General features: G+C 44.4%; 1 pseudogene; it reads left to right on the top strand.

The window, feature by feature from the left end:
• Positions 1–8,200: 8,200 nt before the first annotated feature.
• On the top strand, positions 8,201–11,322 carry LOC123170878 (disease resistance protein RPM1-like; annotated as a pseudogene).
• The last annotated feature ends 4,709 nt before the right edge of the window (positions 11,323–16,031 follow it).

Raw genomic sequence — 16,031 nt, 5'->3', positions numbered from 1 at the left:
GGCATCTTCACTAGGAAGGCCGGCGAATTGATCTTTCATGACAAGATTCAACAAAGCAGCATTGATTTCACAAGATTCAGTATCGGTAAGAGGAGCAATCGGAGTGCTAAGGAAATCATTATTGTTGGTATTGGTAAAGTCACATAATTTGGTATTATCTTGAGCCATCGTGACAAACAAGCAATCCAACACACGAGCAAACAAGAAGCAAGCAAAAAAGAGGCGAACGGAAAAGAGAGGGCGAATAAAACGGCAAGGGTGAAGTGGGGGAGAGGAAAACGAGAGGCAAATGGCAAATAATGTAATGCGGGAGATAAGGGTTTGTGATGGGTACTTGGTATGTTGACTTTTGCGTAGACCTCCCCGACAACGGCGCCAGAAATCCTTCTTGCTACCTCTTGAGCACTGCGTTGGTTTTCCCTTGAAGAGGAAAGGGTGATGCAGCAAAGTAGCGTAAGTATTTCCCTCAGTTTTTGAGAACCAAGGTATCAATCCAGTAGGAGGCTACGCGCGAGTCCCTCGCACCTACACAAACAAATAAATCCTCGCAACCAACGCGATAAGGGGTTGTCAATCCCTACACGGTCACTTACGAGAGTGAGATCTGATAGATATGATAAGATAATATTTTTGGTATTTTTATGATAAAGATGCAAAGTAAAATAAAAGCAACGGAAATAACTAAGTGTTGAAAGATTAATATGATGGAAAATAGACCCGGGGGCCATAGGTTTCACTAGTGGCTTCTCTCAAGAGCATAAGTATTTTACGGTGGGTGAACAAATTACTGTTGAGCAATTGACAGAATTGAGCATAGTTATGAGAATATCTAGGTATGATCATGTATATAGGCATCACGTCCGAGACAAGTAGACCGACTCCTGCCTGCATCTACTACTATTACTCCACACATCGACCGCTATCCAGCATGCATCTAGAGTATTAAGTTCATAAGAACAGAGTAACGCTTTAAGCAAGATGACATGATGTAGAGGGATAAATTCATGCAATATGATAAAAACCCCATCTTGTTATCCTCGATGGAAACAATACTATACGTGCCTTGCTGCCCCTACTGTCACTGGGAAAGGACACCGCAAGATTGAACCCAAAGCTAAGCACTTCTCCCATTGCAAGAAAGATCAATCTAGTAGGCCAAACCAAACTGATAATTCGAAGAGACTTGCAAAGATAACCAATCATACATAAAAGAATTCAGAAGATTCAAATATTGTTCATAGATAACTTGATCATAAACCCAAAATTCATCGGTCTCAACAAACACACCGCAAAAGAAGATTACATCGAATAGATCTCCACGAGAGAGGGGGAGAACATTGTATTGAGATCCAAAAAGAGAGAGGAAGCCATCTAGCTAATAACTATGGACCCGAAGGTCTGAGGTAAACTACTCACACTTCATCGAAGAGGCTATGGTGTTGATGTAGAAGCCCTCCGTGATTGATGCCCCCTCCGGCGGAGCTCCGGAACAGGCCCCAAGATGGGATCTCGTGGGTACAGAAGGTTGTGGCGGTGGAATTAGGTTTTTGGCTCCGTATCTGGTAGTTTGGGGGTACGTAGGTATATATAGGAGGAAGGAGTACGTCGGTGGAGCAACGTGGGGCCCACGAGGGTGGAGGGCGCGCCCCCTACCTCGTGGCTTCCTGGTAGCTTTCTTGACGTAGGGTCCAAGTCCTCTGGATCATGTTCGTTCCGAAAATCACGTTCCCGAAGGTTTCATTCCGTTTGGACTCCATTTGATATTCTTTTTCTGCGAAACTCTGAAATAGGCAAAAAACAACAATTCTAGGCTGGGCCTCCGGTTAATAGGTTAGTCCCGAAAATAATATAAAAGTGAATAATAAAGCCCAATAATGTCCAAAACAGAAGATAATATAGCATGGAGCAATAAAAAATTATAGATACGTTGGAGACGTATCAACCCCCGGGGGAACTAACGGGCCAACATGGGCCTTGTGAGAGAGAGAGGAGGGGGCCCCTAGGGCTGGCCGCGCCCCCCCCCCTTGAGGAGTCCGAATTGGACTAAGAGGGGGCGGCGCCCCCCCTCTTTCCCTCTCCCTCTCTCCCTCTCTTTCCTTCCCCCTCTCTTCCCTTGTTGGAAACCTACTAGGAATAGGATTCCTAGTAGGAATCCTACTTGGGGCGCGCCCCATGAGGGCCGACCGGCCTCCCCCTTGCTCCTTTATATTCAGGGCAGGAGGGCACCCTAGAACACACAAGTTAACATTTGTTTTAGCCGTGTGCGGTGCCCCCTCCACAGATTTTCACCTCGGTCATATCGTTGTAGTGCTTAGGCGAAGCCCTGCATTGGTAACTTCATCATCACCATCATCACGCCGTCGTGCTGACGAAACTCTCCCTCGGCCTCAGCTGGATCAAGAGTACGAGGGACGTCACCGAGCTGAACGTGTGCACATCGCGGATGTGCCGTGCGTTCGGTACTTGATATATTGGATCGCGAAGACGTTCGACTACATCATCCGCGTTACTTAACGCTTCCGCTTTCGGTCTACGAGGGTACGTGGACACACTCTCCCGCTCGTTGCTATGCATCACATTGATAGATCTTGCGTGATCGTAGGTAAAATTTTTGAAATACTGCGTTCCCCAACAGGGCTTTGCCTTGACCGAGAAAGCTCAAGCAGCTTTCGACAGGCTCAAGACGGCGATGGCCACCACACCGGTGCTCGCCTGCCCGACTTCAACAAGCCCTTCTCGATCGAGACAGATGCTTGTGACACGGGCGTCGGCGCGGTGCTCGTCCAGGAAGGCCATCCACTTGCCTTCTTCAGCAAAGCGCTCGGCGTTCGCAACCAATAGCTCTCGACGTACGAGAAGGAATTCTTGGCGGTGATGATGGCGATCGACAAGTGGCGCCCGTACCTGCGGCGCGGCCCCTTCGACATCCTCACTGATCACAAGTCTCTGTGCAATCTGGGCAAACAACACCCGGAGACCGAGCTGCAACGCAAGGCCATGGCAAAACTGGTCGGCTTGCAATTCAAGTTCCAGTACAAGCATGGACTGGACAACGGGGCGGTTGATGCACTGTCGCGTGTCGGCAAACAGCTCGACCTGGCCGCGCTCTCGACGTGCCAGCCTGTATGGATACAGCAGGTTCTCAGCTCCTACTCCACCGACCCGGACGCCCAAGCTCGCCTTCAAAAGCTCGCCATCACCAGTCCGGACGACGACGGCTACGAACTGCACCACGGCGTCATCCAGCGGTCGTTTGTGGATCGGCGCCAACGCAGCGCTCCACACCAAGCTCATCGCCGCGCTCCACAACAGCATGGTGGGCGGCCACTCGGGCGCCACGGCGACGTACCAGCGAATGCACAAGCACTTCGACTGGCGCGGCCTCAAACGCGATGTCGAGGAGTTCGTGCAGCAGTGCTCAGTCTGCCAACAAGCCAAACATGAGCACTGCAAGCCAGCGGGCCTCCTGCACCTCTTCCTGTTCCCACGGCGCCATGAGAAGAACTCACGATGGATTTCGTGGAGGATTGCCAGTCTCTGAAGGCTTCGACACTATCATGGTCGTGGTGGACCTCTTCACCAAATTTGCCCACTTCATTCCTCTGCGTCAACCCTTCCACGCGCCACAAGCGGCGAGGGCCTTCGTGGTGAAGCTCCATGGCATCCCCGCTTCGATCGTTTCCTACCGCGACAAGGTGTTCACCAGCAATCCGTGGAAGGAACTGCTCGCCGGTGCAAACACCAAATTGCTCTACTCCACCGTATATCACTCGCATACGGACGGACAGAGCGAGCGCGTCAATTAGTGCATGGAGATGTACCTCAGGTGCGCCGTGCACGACGCGTCGCGCAAGTGGCGTCGCTGGCTGCCCATGGCAGAGTTCTGGTATAACTCCACCTTCCACTCCTCGCTCAACTGGACCCCCTTCAAGGCGCTCTATGGGAAGGAGGCCAATCTGGGGGGCAATGCCGGCCTAGCCAGACGACGCACACGCCAGCGACGACATGGACTGGGCGGCGCACACAACCCACATCCGCGCCCAGCTGGAACGCGCCCAGCAGCGCTTCAAGAAGCAGGCCGACCGCAATCGCACGGAGCGCCAATTCCAGGTGGGCGAGCAAGTTCTGCTGAAGCTGCAGCCTTACGTCCAGCGCTCCGTCGTCAGACGACCCTGTGCCAAGCTCGCCTTCAAGTTCTACGGGCCGTACACCGTTATCGAGAAGATCGGCCTCTTGGTGTACAAGCTCGATCTGCCGGCGTCCAGCCGTGTGCATCCGGTCTTCCACGTCTCCCAACTGAAGCCGTTCACGCCGGACTACACGCCGGTGTACGCGGAGGTACCTCGAGTGCCGGATCTGTCCGTATCATCTTCTGAACCCACGCAACTACTGGAGCGGCGCATGATGAAGCGGGGCAATGCAGCCATTGTGCAGGTCAAGGTGCAGTGGGGTGATGGCTCGCCTCCGGCCACAACGTGGGAAGATTACGAGGTTCTTAGACAGCGCTTTCCAACAGCAGCAATTTGGACGACGCCGAGGCAAGTACTCAAGACGGAGCTCAGTCTTAAGGGGGAGAGAATGTCACACCTGGTCACTTGGCAAGTGTGTGAATCATTCTGTATCTCACCCTAACCTTTCCTCTGAATACAGCTTACTCCTCCCCCCAAGCACCCCCCCCCCCCCCCCCCCCCCCCCCGGCAACTCGCTACGAAGTGCCCCCGTCGGCGAGGACGCCGAGGTAATCCAGCCAGCCAGCAGATCCATGCCCTCTCTGTGTTGTTCATAGGACGTGGGTGAGAATTTGAACTTGCTGAATCTGAACCGGATTAAGCCTGACTTACTCTCTATATCCATGACCTCGACCTTTAATTAAGCATTGCCGTGCATCTTGAGTTGCTGCCTTCCATGGCCAGACTTAGCCAAGGGGAATTGTTTTATTTATCTATTTGATTTGATGCTGCTTCCACTGAAAAGTGTGATGATTTTGCCCATATATGCTGGTTGTGCATGTGAAGAAAATTCCCTGTCTATCCCCTGGCGATTGCGATTAGGTTTGTTAACTTGTGACGGATCCAGATGTGCCTGGCACTATCCGTTAAATAAGAAGTCATTTGCAATGATTGTAACTAGGGTTGGGAGCTTGTGATATCACTCACACTGTCACAAACTAATGGCATATATCGCAGCGACTTAGCTTGCTCGCTTTGACATATTTCTGTGTTATTAGTTACGGTGGCATTGTTATCCCCGTGCATTCGCCGCATTTTGTGATCTTATGGGTCCTGTGCGAATACATGTTCTTTCTACGTCTCTTTGTAAATAACAGATTTGCATTGGATGTCCAGTGGCCTCAATCAGATTACGCGTGAGAGCAGATATATGCAGCAACCTGGAGAGGAAGATATAATTCAGGGAAGGAAGGTTCCAGTTCATTTCTTCGACAACTTTCTCATGCCACACACGCCTTGGTTATATAGCCAGTTACAAGTTACAACCCATACCCCACACATAAATAACGCACATGTCAGAACCATTGTTTGCACCAAGCATACTCGATGGTGCCCTTCCACTTTGCGTCTTGGTGTGGTCCTCTTCCGCTTCAGGCGTGACATTGCGACAAACGATAACTTTTGCAGAAATTTGTGTAGACGTCAGTACAGTGTTGTTTCTTTGTCTTGAAAAACCAGGAGTCAAGAAATTATTAACCTTTGACGGCCTTCCAAGCATCCCCATTTCCCCCTCTCCTTCATGCTGAAAAAACCAGGCCGATCTGAGAGTTGAGATAGGAGTATGGGGTTAGGCGATAAACCGACGATAGAAAGAATGCAAGATTCGGCTGGGCAATGCATCTCAGAGAAAGAAGTACAAGAGCAGTCTGTATGTAAGATTGGTCTCCTTAAAGTTGGGGAAGGGTTGTAATATGTATCTCACAGGACTTTACACGATAAAATTGTAGGACATGTATCATTAAATCTCAAGTGCTAATGCTTTCATCAGAAAACATGTTCAGATTTAAACAGTATTGTGAAATAGCACCATGTTTTTGTGCTGTTCGTAGGATGTGGGTGAGAATTTGGAGTACTAATGATTCCAATTAAGTTCTGATTACTCTCTGCATCCATGACCTTCGCCTTAGTTAAGCATCCTCCAATGCATTGCCAGTGTTAGTCACGGGAAGTTATTTGAGTCGAGTTGATGTTGCGTCTGTTGTGGCTACCTTGTGGTCAAACCGGATGCTGGAAAGGCGCAAATATCAGCAGGGAGGACGCTATCGATCTCATTTATCTACTGGGTTCAAATGCTTTCAGTGGGACACTTTTCAATTTATTTATTTTTGCACATTTTTGTATTGTTAGCGACCGCTGACAGCTTATTGGGTTGCCCAGCTTGACCTGTTAACCATGCCTGCCAGGCTGCCATCACCAACTATCATGATTAATTATTGACAAAGATTCCAACTTGTCTATTTTACAACAATTTCAGTGCTGACTGAAGACAGAAAATACGATATATAAAGAGTAGGATGGTGTCATTTTTTTAAACTTAAGATGCTTCCTGCTGCTTTCCTTGACTTGCTCATCTTGAGTTCTCCAAAGTTTAGATTAACAAATCTCAAGGGTTAATAAGAGCAATTATTGTACCGGTAAGACAGGCAAGGGGGATGCTAACCAGCCAGAAGGTGTGTATGCAAGTCTAAAGGGCATCAGGATTGCAAGACTGGCTGGTTCTTGTTGGCTTCAACAACGAAACTAACTTTCCCCAAATCTGGCTGGATCTACATCGACTACAAGCCAGGTGTGTTTCCCTTAATTTGGTTTTGTCCTCATTTCTGTTGTCAATATCCCAGGTTGTACTACTACATTCATCACCCTAACTAGGATGATGCGAAAATAAGCAGTTTTGCTTGACATGCCATTACAGGCCAGCTGGTGGTTGTTCTTTGGATCTGTAAAAGCAAGGACAACAAGGACATCTCAAGTTGAAGATTAAATCCAGCTACTTGTCATCAACAACATGGTAGTACACTCTCCAGTCATACCCATGACTATGAGAGTTCAGGATCTCTAAGATTAAGCTTCAGTTACAACAGGACCAGCCGAGCACAAGGTCTCTCTGTTTTTCTGTGAGGATCCATGAAACTATTCTGATGGTATCAGATTCAGAAATACACAAGGAGGTCAACAAGATGGACCAGATCTAAGCCATTACAAGGCAGGTGCGTCATCTGTCCCTAGTTTTCTTGCTATGTTAGGTAGTACACAGAACAATTAATCTCCCTCAGTGCAAAACAAGTATTACTCCTGCTGTATCTTGTGAAGTTAGCAAGCCTGGTATACTTTTTGATTAATGCATTGCGATTTCTTCCAGCACCATAAGCACAATAAAGATTTCTCCTGGAAGAAGGACGAGCTTCTTAACTTGTGATGGTGCCAAAATAAAGATCTAGCAAGTTGGCAGGTATGCTCAGGTTTTGATTGCCATCCTTTTAGTTAAAATCATTAGCTACAGTACAATATATTTGACACCTCTTAATGACTACCATGACATCATAGCTTTGCTTTCGTATTCATTTTCTGTATTGTGATACATCTTTGCTTAATCAATAGCTCTAGCCATTTGTTTCTCCATACATCTGAAGATATTGTAAGATAGATATTGGGAAAAATATGGAAATATACCCTGAACTGTTACATTAGTCAACCTCTTAAAATAGAACATTGATATTCGCAAGCTGGCGACTACTGAGATTGGTTCCCCATTTTCTTGGTTCAAATTTCAACATTCGGGTCATTTTAACATGACCTGTGCGTATATGGAAGCGGAGCATGCATGCTAGGTTACTTGGTTGAGTGTCATTCTTTCTTGCTAGTTAATCACATTCAGTTTGACACAGTTGACTATAGCATAGTCCAAGTGTATAAAAATGATCTTTCTTTTGTAAGTACTGTTTTGTTTGAGTATGTGGGTTAGACTTAGGTAGGTTAACTATCTGTAATAAGAGTTTAGGATGATTTTTTTTTCTTATTTCACTTCTCCATCGTGGTTGGAGGGTTTTAAAGTGTTCTGGCAAATGTTAGAAGAAATAGTTTAATTAATACATCAGTTACTTCATTTTGCAGTGGCCATTCTTATTATATTTAAGAAAAAATACAAGTAGTTCACCACCAAACAGTGAGACGTCAGTGAATATCAGAAAGAAATGGCAGAGATTGTGATTCTACTAGCCGTTAAAAAGATCGGAAACGCCTTGGCAAATGGAGCAGCGAACAAGGCCAGCGCACATTTTGCGAAGTATGGGACACAGCTACTAGAGCTACAGGGCAGCATGAATCGTGTTGTGAGGGAGCTTCGCGTGATGCATGATGTTCTCTGTCAAATGGACATTCGAAATCGCAACAATCAAGTATACGAGGGATGGTTGGAGGAGGTACGGAAAGTAGCACATGTGATGGAGGACATGGTGGATGAGTACTTGTATCTAGTTGGTCGGGAACATGATATAGGTTGTTGCTTTTACCTGAAAAAAGGGTTTAGAAAACCAAGATCTCTTCTTTCTTTGAACCAGATAGCTTTCAAGGTGAAGGAAATAGAGAAAGACCTTATGCACCTGTCAGAGACAAAAAACCGTTGGGTTCCCATGATAATCAATGGCGATACTAGTAGCTCGAATTACATTGTCAAGAGGTCCCAAGATCTAGCAAACATTTCACGTTCCCTTGATGAAGAAGATCTAGTGGGGGTGGATAAGAACAGAGAAAAACTAGGGCGGTGGTTGGCAGGTGATGATTTGGAATGCTCTGTGATAGCGCTGTTGGGGATGGGAGGGCTTGGTAAAACAGCTTTAGCTGCAAATGTCTACAGGAAGGAAAGAGAGAAATTCCATTACCATGCCTGGGTCTCCATCTCTCAAACTTATTCAAGAGAAGATGTCTTGAGGAGTATAATCAAGGAACTTTTCAGAGATAAAGTCAGTGTTCTATCTAACATTGCGGCCATGGACATAACATGTCTTGAAGAGACATTGAAGAAATTTCTGGAGGAACATAAGTGTTTGACCATATTGGATGATGTTTGGACACCAGAAGCATTTAATGACTTGTCTAGGGCACTTATTCATAATGATATGGGCAGCAGACTGGTAATAACAACAAGGGAAGGCGTTGTTGCTGCACTTGCTTCTCGAGGGCGTATCTTAACACTGGAAGCTTTACCAGAAGATAAGGCATGGGATCTCTTTTGTAAGAAAGCCTTTCCAAGAGATAGAAATCATGAATGTCCTGCGGAGTTGAGGCCTTTGTCTGAGGAAATAGTAAACAAGTGCAAAGGCTTGCCTCTTGTTATTGTGTTAGTTGGAAGCCTCTTGCATGTGCGTGATAAAACTATGGAAGAATGGAGAAGAATAAATGTCCAATTGAATTGGGAGCTGATTGACAATTCGAGTCTCGATCACATAAGGAATGTCTTGCATTTGAGCTTCATCTATCTTCCAACACCCTTAAAAAGTTGTTTCCTATACTGTAGCTTATTTCCAGAAGACTATCTTTTCAAAAGGAAACAACTTGTACGGTTATGGATAGCAGAGGGGTTCATCGAGGAGAGGGGTGAAAGCACATTAGAAGAAGTGGCAGAAGGCTATCTGAAGGAGTTGATTGACAGGAACATGCTACAAGTAGTTGAGAGGAATGGATTTGGTAGGATGAAGAAATTCAGAATGCATGATATTTTACGTGAATTGGCCGTTGATTTGTGCCACAAGAACTGTTTTGGTGTTACGCGTGAGGCTAATTGTGGGGGGGTATGTTGAGATGGATGGACGTCGATTGGTATTGCATAAATTAAACAAGGATATTCAGCAGTCATTTTCTAGTATACACAGACTTCGAACTATTGTTACACTGGACAACAACATGCCATCATTCACTCTACTACCTCTGCTATGTAAGGAGTCAAGATATATGACTGTGCTAGAATTAAGGGGTCTACCCATCAAGACAATTCCAGAAGCTATTGGAGATCTTTTTAATCTCCGCCATTTGGGTTTGCGTAACTCAAAGGTGAAGATGCTCCCGAGGTCTATTGAGAAGCTTTCAAATTTGTTGACACTGGACCTTTTTGCATCTGGCATACATGAGTTGCCTAGTGGGATTGTGAAACTGAAGAAGCTTAGGCACTTGTTTGTTGAGAAAGTAATTGATCCATATTGGAAAGGGTTTCAATGTAGCAGTGGTATGTATATCCCCAATGGTCTTGGAAATCTAACAAACTTGCAGACGCTTCAAGCATTGGAAGCACAAGATGATTCTCTTAGACATTTAGGGGAGCTGAGGCAACTGAGAAGCTTGAGGTTATTGAATGTGAAGCAAATGCATTGTGGACGCATCGGTGAGTCTCTACTTCAGATGCGGTGTTTGTCCAACCTATACGTGAATGCAAGTGATGAGAACGAGGTTCTCCTGTTAAACTTCCTCCTGCCAAGCTTGCAGAAGCTATCTTTGAGAGGACGGCTAGCGGAAGGGGCGTTGGACGAATCTCCTCTCTTTCAAGCTGTTGGGGGGCAGAACTTGTATTCATTGATTCTATTTTGGTCGCAGCTCAGAGAAGACCCCCTGCCATCCCTTTCTCAGCTGTCAAACTTGACTAGTCTACAGTTCACGAGAGCATACAACGGAGAGCAGCTCACATTTCTCATGGGGTGGTTTCCCAAACTGAAGATTCTTTATTTAACAGACCTGCCTAATCTGAATCGGCTAGAAATACAACAAGGTGCCATGGCAAGCCTGGAAAAATTATTCTTAGTCAACCTCAACAACATGACAGAGGTCCCACCTGGCATTGAGTTCCTCATTCCCCTTAAGTACCTAGCCTTGTACGAAATCACCAGTGACTTCTTGACCTTGCTGCACCAATGTTCTGCAATTCGAGGGACGCGGTGGGCCTATTCGCTCCGAGATTGACCTGCCACTCATCCGGAAGTGTGTCGGCACGTAAGGCAGCCACACACCTTCCAACCAGTACTGCTACTTGGTTCCTTTGTTGTCTCGAATCTTACAACTTCGGCATGCTGATGTGATATGCTGTTGGTTATGCAGGTCAGTGCTGGAAGGAAGATGCTTCATTATTTGCACCCCATGCAGATCAAGGAAAAATAAGGGTTGAATTCAACGGACCTTCAGGGTTTCCTCTGCTTTGTCAAGACGTACTGTTGCACTGTTTGATGCTGTTTCCACCTCCACTATGGTGAATGAAATTCCATGTTCACTACCGCTAGTACAGTTCGTACGCCTTTTCTTGTGAAATTTGGAAATATTGCATGTTGATTAATTCCGGCCATGGCTTTTAAATAGCATGGCAGTTATCGTAAGACTGACTGAGTTGCTTTACATTCAGACTAATTCCCAGTAGTATGCTGTTTTGAATTATGCACTGATGTCCGTGTGTGTGTGTGCGCGCGCTTGTTGTGAACAATATACGGCATCGCCTATTTCAGTTGTGACTGTTAACTAAAGAAAAACCTTGGGTTTAAGTTTCATAATGCTCAGGTATTCATATTTATTGTCAATCAATCACTGGTTGCTGCCTTTAGTTGTTGCTGTGACTTGCTACTTTTTTTTTTTTGAGGCAATGTGACTTGCTACTTGGCTGCTCGGTTCTATATCCCCTAACTCTTATCGTTGACGCCTGTGTGTCATGGTTCCTTGAGCAATACATTGATGCAATGCAGAGACACGCTTATGGATCAACACAAGCAGTTGGCGATCCATGAGCTCCATGTAACAATCAATTTTCCAGCGATCAATCAGTATCTGCAACCCCTGAATCCAAACTATACAGAAGATATCGACAATCGCCCTTCCCTGAAAAATTACTATGCAGACTTTCGACATGAGATATATTAATCGAGGTGCATGTAAGTGAAAATCTTTAAAGTTCAAACAAAACTGCTCGTGACGGTAAGCTTGACAAGTACTCCCTCTGTTCCTAAATATTTGTCTTTCTAGACATTTCAACAAGTGACTACATACGGAGCAAAATGAGTGAATCTACACTCGACTTGTCTCTCTGAAGCAGACACAGACATGCTTGGTCTCTGGGAGCCTCCTAATCGGTGTAAACACATATGTGAGAACTGAGAGATCAAAACATATAAGGCATGACTAGAAAAATCAATGATTTGATGCTATCATGCACTAGAAGCATATAAATTTTATTTGTGAAAATCTACATGCTTTCTGGGCAAGATTTGGGTGCACAAATTTAATGCCGTGAAACATTGTTGTGGTGCAACACTACATGTCTACATTATAAGCATATGGTAAAGTAAAGGAAGCATGATTCTTTCTCTTAACAAGAAACGCTAATTTGCTACTTTTGAAGCGGTTGCTATTCACCAATTGAAGCATACACTATAGCCCGAAGAAGCATATGTCTAACAATGTAAACAATGGAGAAGAAGCATCAAAACAGTGCCCTGGGTATATAAGAACTATTACTTAGAATCATGGATATTTAAAAGGCAATACAAAACAAAAAATGCGGCCAACATGGGAAAACATATTTTTTCCTATAAATACCAAATGCACATATATTCATTGATGATTTAGTGATTCACCACATAATGTACAGAGCAAAATCAGCCGCCGGAAAATGGAAAGCAATATATGCACATAGAGAAAATCAAATAATACTAGAGAACATGTATATGTTTGGAAATCAACTAGCACTATACAAGGATAAGAGACTATACCTAGGTCAGATGAGGATGGTGCCTGTGGGGTGGGACGAATCCTGCAATCTTCGATGGTTGCCATCATATTTGAACCGAGACAGCGCATCCAAGCGATGGAATGAAGGCCGCGGGGCCCAAACCTAGTGGAGATGACCGGGACGATGACGGGCTAGTGGGTGAGCCTGTGACCGTCATTGATAATGGTGGGCAGGCACTGGACGAGAGACAATGAAGTAGGTGATCAGGGCAGCGATGGGGTTGAGAACAACCAATGGATGTGACGACACGGTATCGCAGTGCGTCTCAGGGCCGCAAGGGGCACAAGGTCAATTCATGCAGGAGAGATTTGGGGCAGCGAGGGGATTGGAGAGGTTGGCGATGGAGACAGGACAATGAAGGAATTTGGGACAATTACATTCCGTTTGGGAGGGTTTATGGGTGGACCTAGCAAGAAAGTCGGGAGGGGTTTCGTAAAAAATGAAATCAGAAGATTTGTGCAGATATCAATGGATTTGGGAAAGCAACCCATGCCGTGGGTTGAAAAAGAATCGATGGAGCATGATAGGCCTTACGAATTGATCCTGCCAGATGTTTGGTAGAAAGCGTTTGCAATTAAGTACTAGTAAGCGTGCACGTGCAGCACACGTCTTGACATTAAATGTTAATAACCATTGTATTATTGGCTATTGTACATTTTCACTATAATTTTAAATATTTTGGTAACCGCAATAACAATCCAGCGCAAAATATTGAAGTAGTACTATGTAAAATATATCACACAAACTAAAATATCAGAAATATCTTTCGACAAAAATATATTTGTTGAAACAATGCTCCAATAATTATCTTCATCCATTGTTTAGATCATCCATAGTGTTGTCGAAACTCTACCGGTGCAAGGTTCAAATCATGAAAGAGCTATACCTTTACACACATTTCAGCAAAAGATATCAAAAGAGTGAACTTCCAGTCCGAGATACCATTACATTAACAGAAATTCATAGCAGAAATCACCATTGTGAACTACTAAAAAGCAATGCACCCCCGCCTAACAAATGCTCTCGGCGTCGTTAGAAATCAGGGTAAGCATCTACTATTTTAGCAAATTAATTAGAACCCCCATAATTTTATATAGATTACAGAGATAACACACATCCTAGAAAGACAGTCTCAATACCATTGACATACTCTCTTATCTCTTTCTGAAAGAATAAATAAAAAGAATAAGAAAAAATATTGAAATTCTGAAATTTTTCCAAAATTTATCTCATTGAAATAATAAAAATTTAAGAATGGGTTTAGTTGGTTAAATTCAAAAAGATAATCACATAACTTCATTACCACAACGTGAATTCATCACCACTCATGAGCATGCCAACATTACGACCACACAAATCAGAAGCTTGTGAAGAGAATTGACAAATCAGTATTTTTAGTCTTCAGGAACATACAGACGTTTCCTTACCAAGCAGCGGTGGCACATAAAATTCCATATATAGTTCTGATGTGGAGAAGCTTCGCAAGAACTGTTACAACCCCTTGGCCTTGCTTTCGTCATCTTTTTTAAGGTTGTTGCCCAACTGAATAACTATTTCACAAAATCACCTTCACGTTCACTTTCTGATAGTTCATTAGTTTCTACTTCTTGGAGACGATCAAGCACAAGTTTCTAAGTTTTCCAGTGTGTTGGCTGATCACAAATGCAAATCGATAGGCATGGAGTATGCGCCTGAAGTGAGGAGCATATCAACATTGCAAGATTAACCGATACGTTTGATGACGAAAAAGAGACGAAATTATAGTTTATCAGACTGCCTGAGTACTTCGAGATGCATCAATACCCTTTACAAAAGAACAACACCGGGAAATAGTTTGAAGGTACCGATACGTTTCATGACAATACAAAACAAAAAATGCGGCCAACATGGGAAAACATATTTTTTTTCCTGTAAATACCAAATGCACATATATTCATTGATGATTTAGTGATTCACCACATAATGTACAGAGAAAAATCAGCCTCCGAAAAATGGAAAGCATTATATGCACATAGAGAAAATCAAATAATACTAGAGAACATGTATACGTTTGGAAATCAACTAGCACTATACAAGGATAAGAGACTATACCTAGGTCAGATGAGGATGGTGCCTGTGGGGTGGGACGAATCCTGCAATCTTCGATGGTTGCCATCATATTTGAACCGAGACAGCGCGTCCAAGCGATGGAATGAAGGCCGCGGGGCCCAAACCTAGTGGAGATGACCGAGACGATGACGGGCTAGTGGGTGAGCCTGTGACCGTCATGGATAATGGTGGGCAGGCACTGAACGAGAGACAATGAAGTAGGTGATCAGGGCAGCGATGGGGTTGAGAACAGCCAATGGATGTGACGACACGCCATCGCGGTGCATCTTAGGGCCGCAAGGGGCACAAGGTCAATTCATGCAGGAGAGATTCGGGGCAGCGAGGGGATTGGAGAGGTTGGCGATGGAGACAGGACAATGAAGGAATTTGGGACAGTTACATTCCGTTTGGGAGGGTTTATGGGTGGACCTAGCAAGAAAGTCGAGAGGGGTTTCGTAAAAAAGGAAATCAGAAGATTTGTGCATATATCAATGGATTTGGGAAAGCAACCCATGCCGTGGGTTGAAAAAGAATCGATGGAGCATGATAGGCCTTACGAATTGATCCCGCCAGATGTCTGGTAGAAAGCGTTTGCCATTAAGTACTAGTAAGCGTGCACATGCAGCACACGTCTTGACATTAAATGTTAATAACCATTGTATTATTGGCTATTGTACATTTTCACTATAATTTCAAATATTTTGGTAACCGCAATAACAATCCAGCGCAAAATATTGAAGCAGTACTATGTAAAATATATCACAGAAACTAAAATATCAGAAATATCTTTCGACAAAAATATATTTGTTGAACAATGCTCCAATAAATATCTTCATCCATTGTTTAGATCATACATAGTGTTGTCGAAACTCTACCGGTGCAAGGTTCAAATCATGAAAGAGCTATACCTTTACACACATTTCAGCAAAAGATGTCAAAAGAGTGAACTTCCAGTCCGAGATACCATTACATTAACAGAAATTCATAGCAGAAATCACCATTGTGAACTACTAAAAAGCAATGCACCCTGCCTAACAAATGCTCTCGGCGTCGTTAGAAATCAGGGTAAGCATCTACTAGTTTAGCAAATTAATTAGAACCCCCATAATTTTATATAGATTACAGAGATAAACGCACATCCTAGAAAGACAGTCTCAATACCATTGACATACTCTCTT

This window comes from Triticum aestivum, chromosome 7D (assembly GCF_018294505.1).
Source record: "Triticum aestivum cultivar Chinese Spring chromosome 7D, IWGSC CS RefSeq v2.1, whole genome shotgun sequence".
Lineage (NCBI taxonomy): Eukaryota > Viridiplantae > Streptophyta > Magnoliopsida > Poales > Poaceae > Triticum > Triticum aestivum.
Note: the sequence above shows the minus strand (reverse complement) of the source record. Positions and strands in the feature narration are given on the sequence as shown.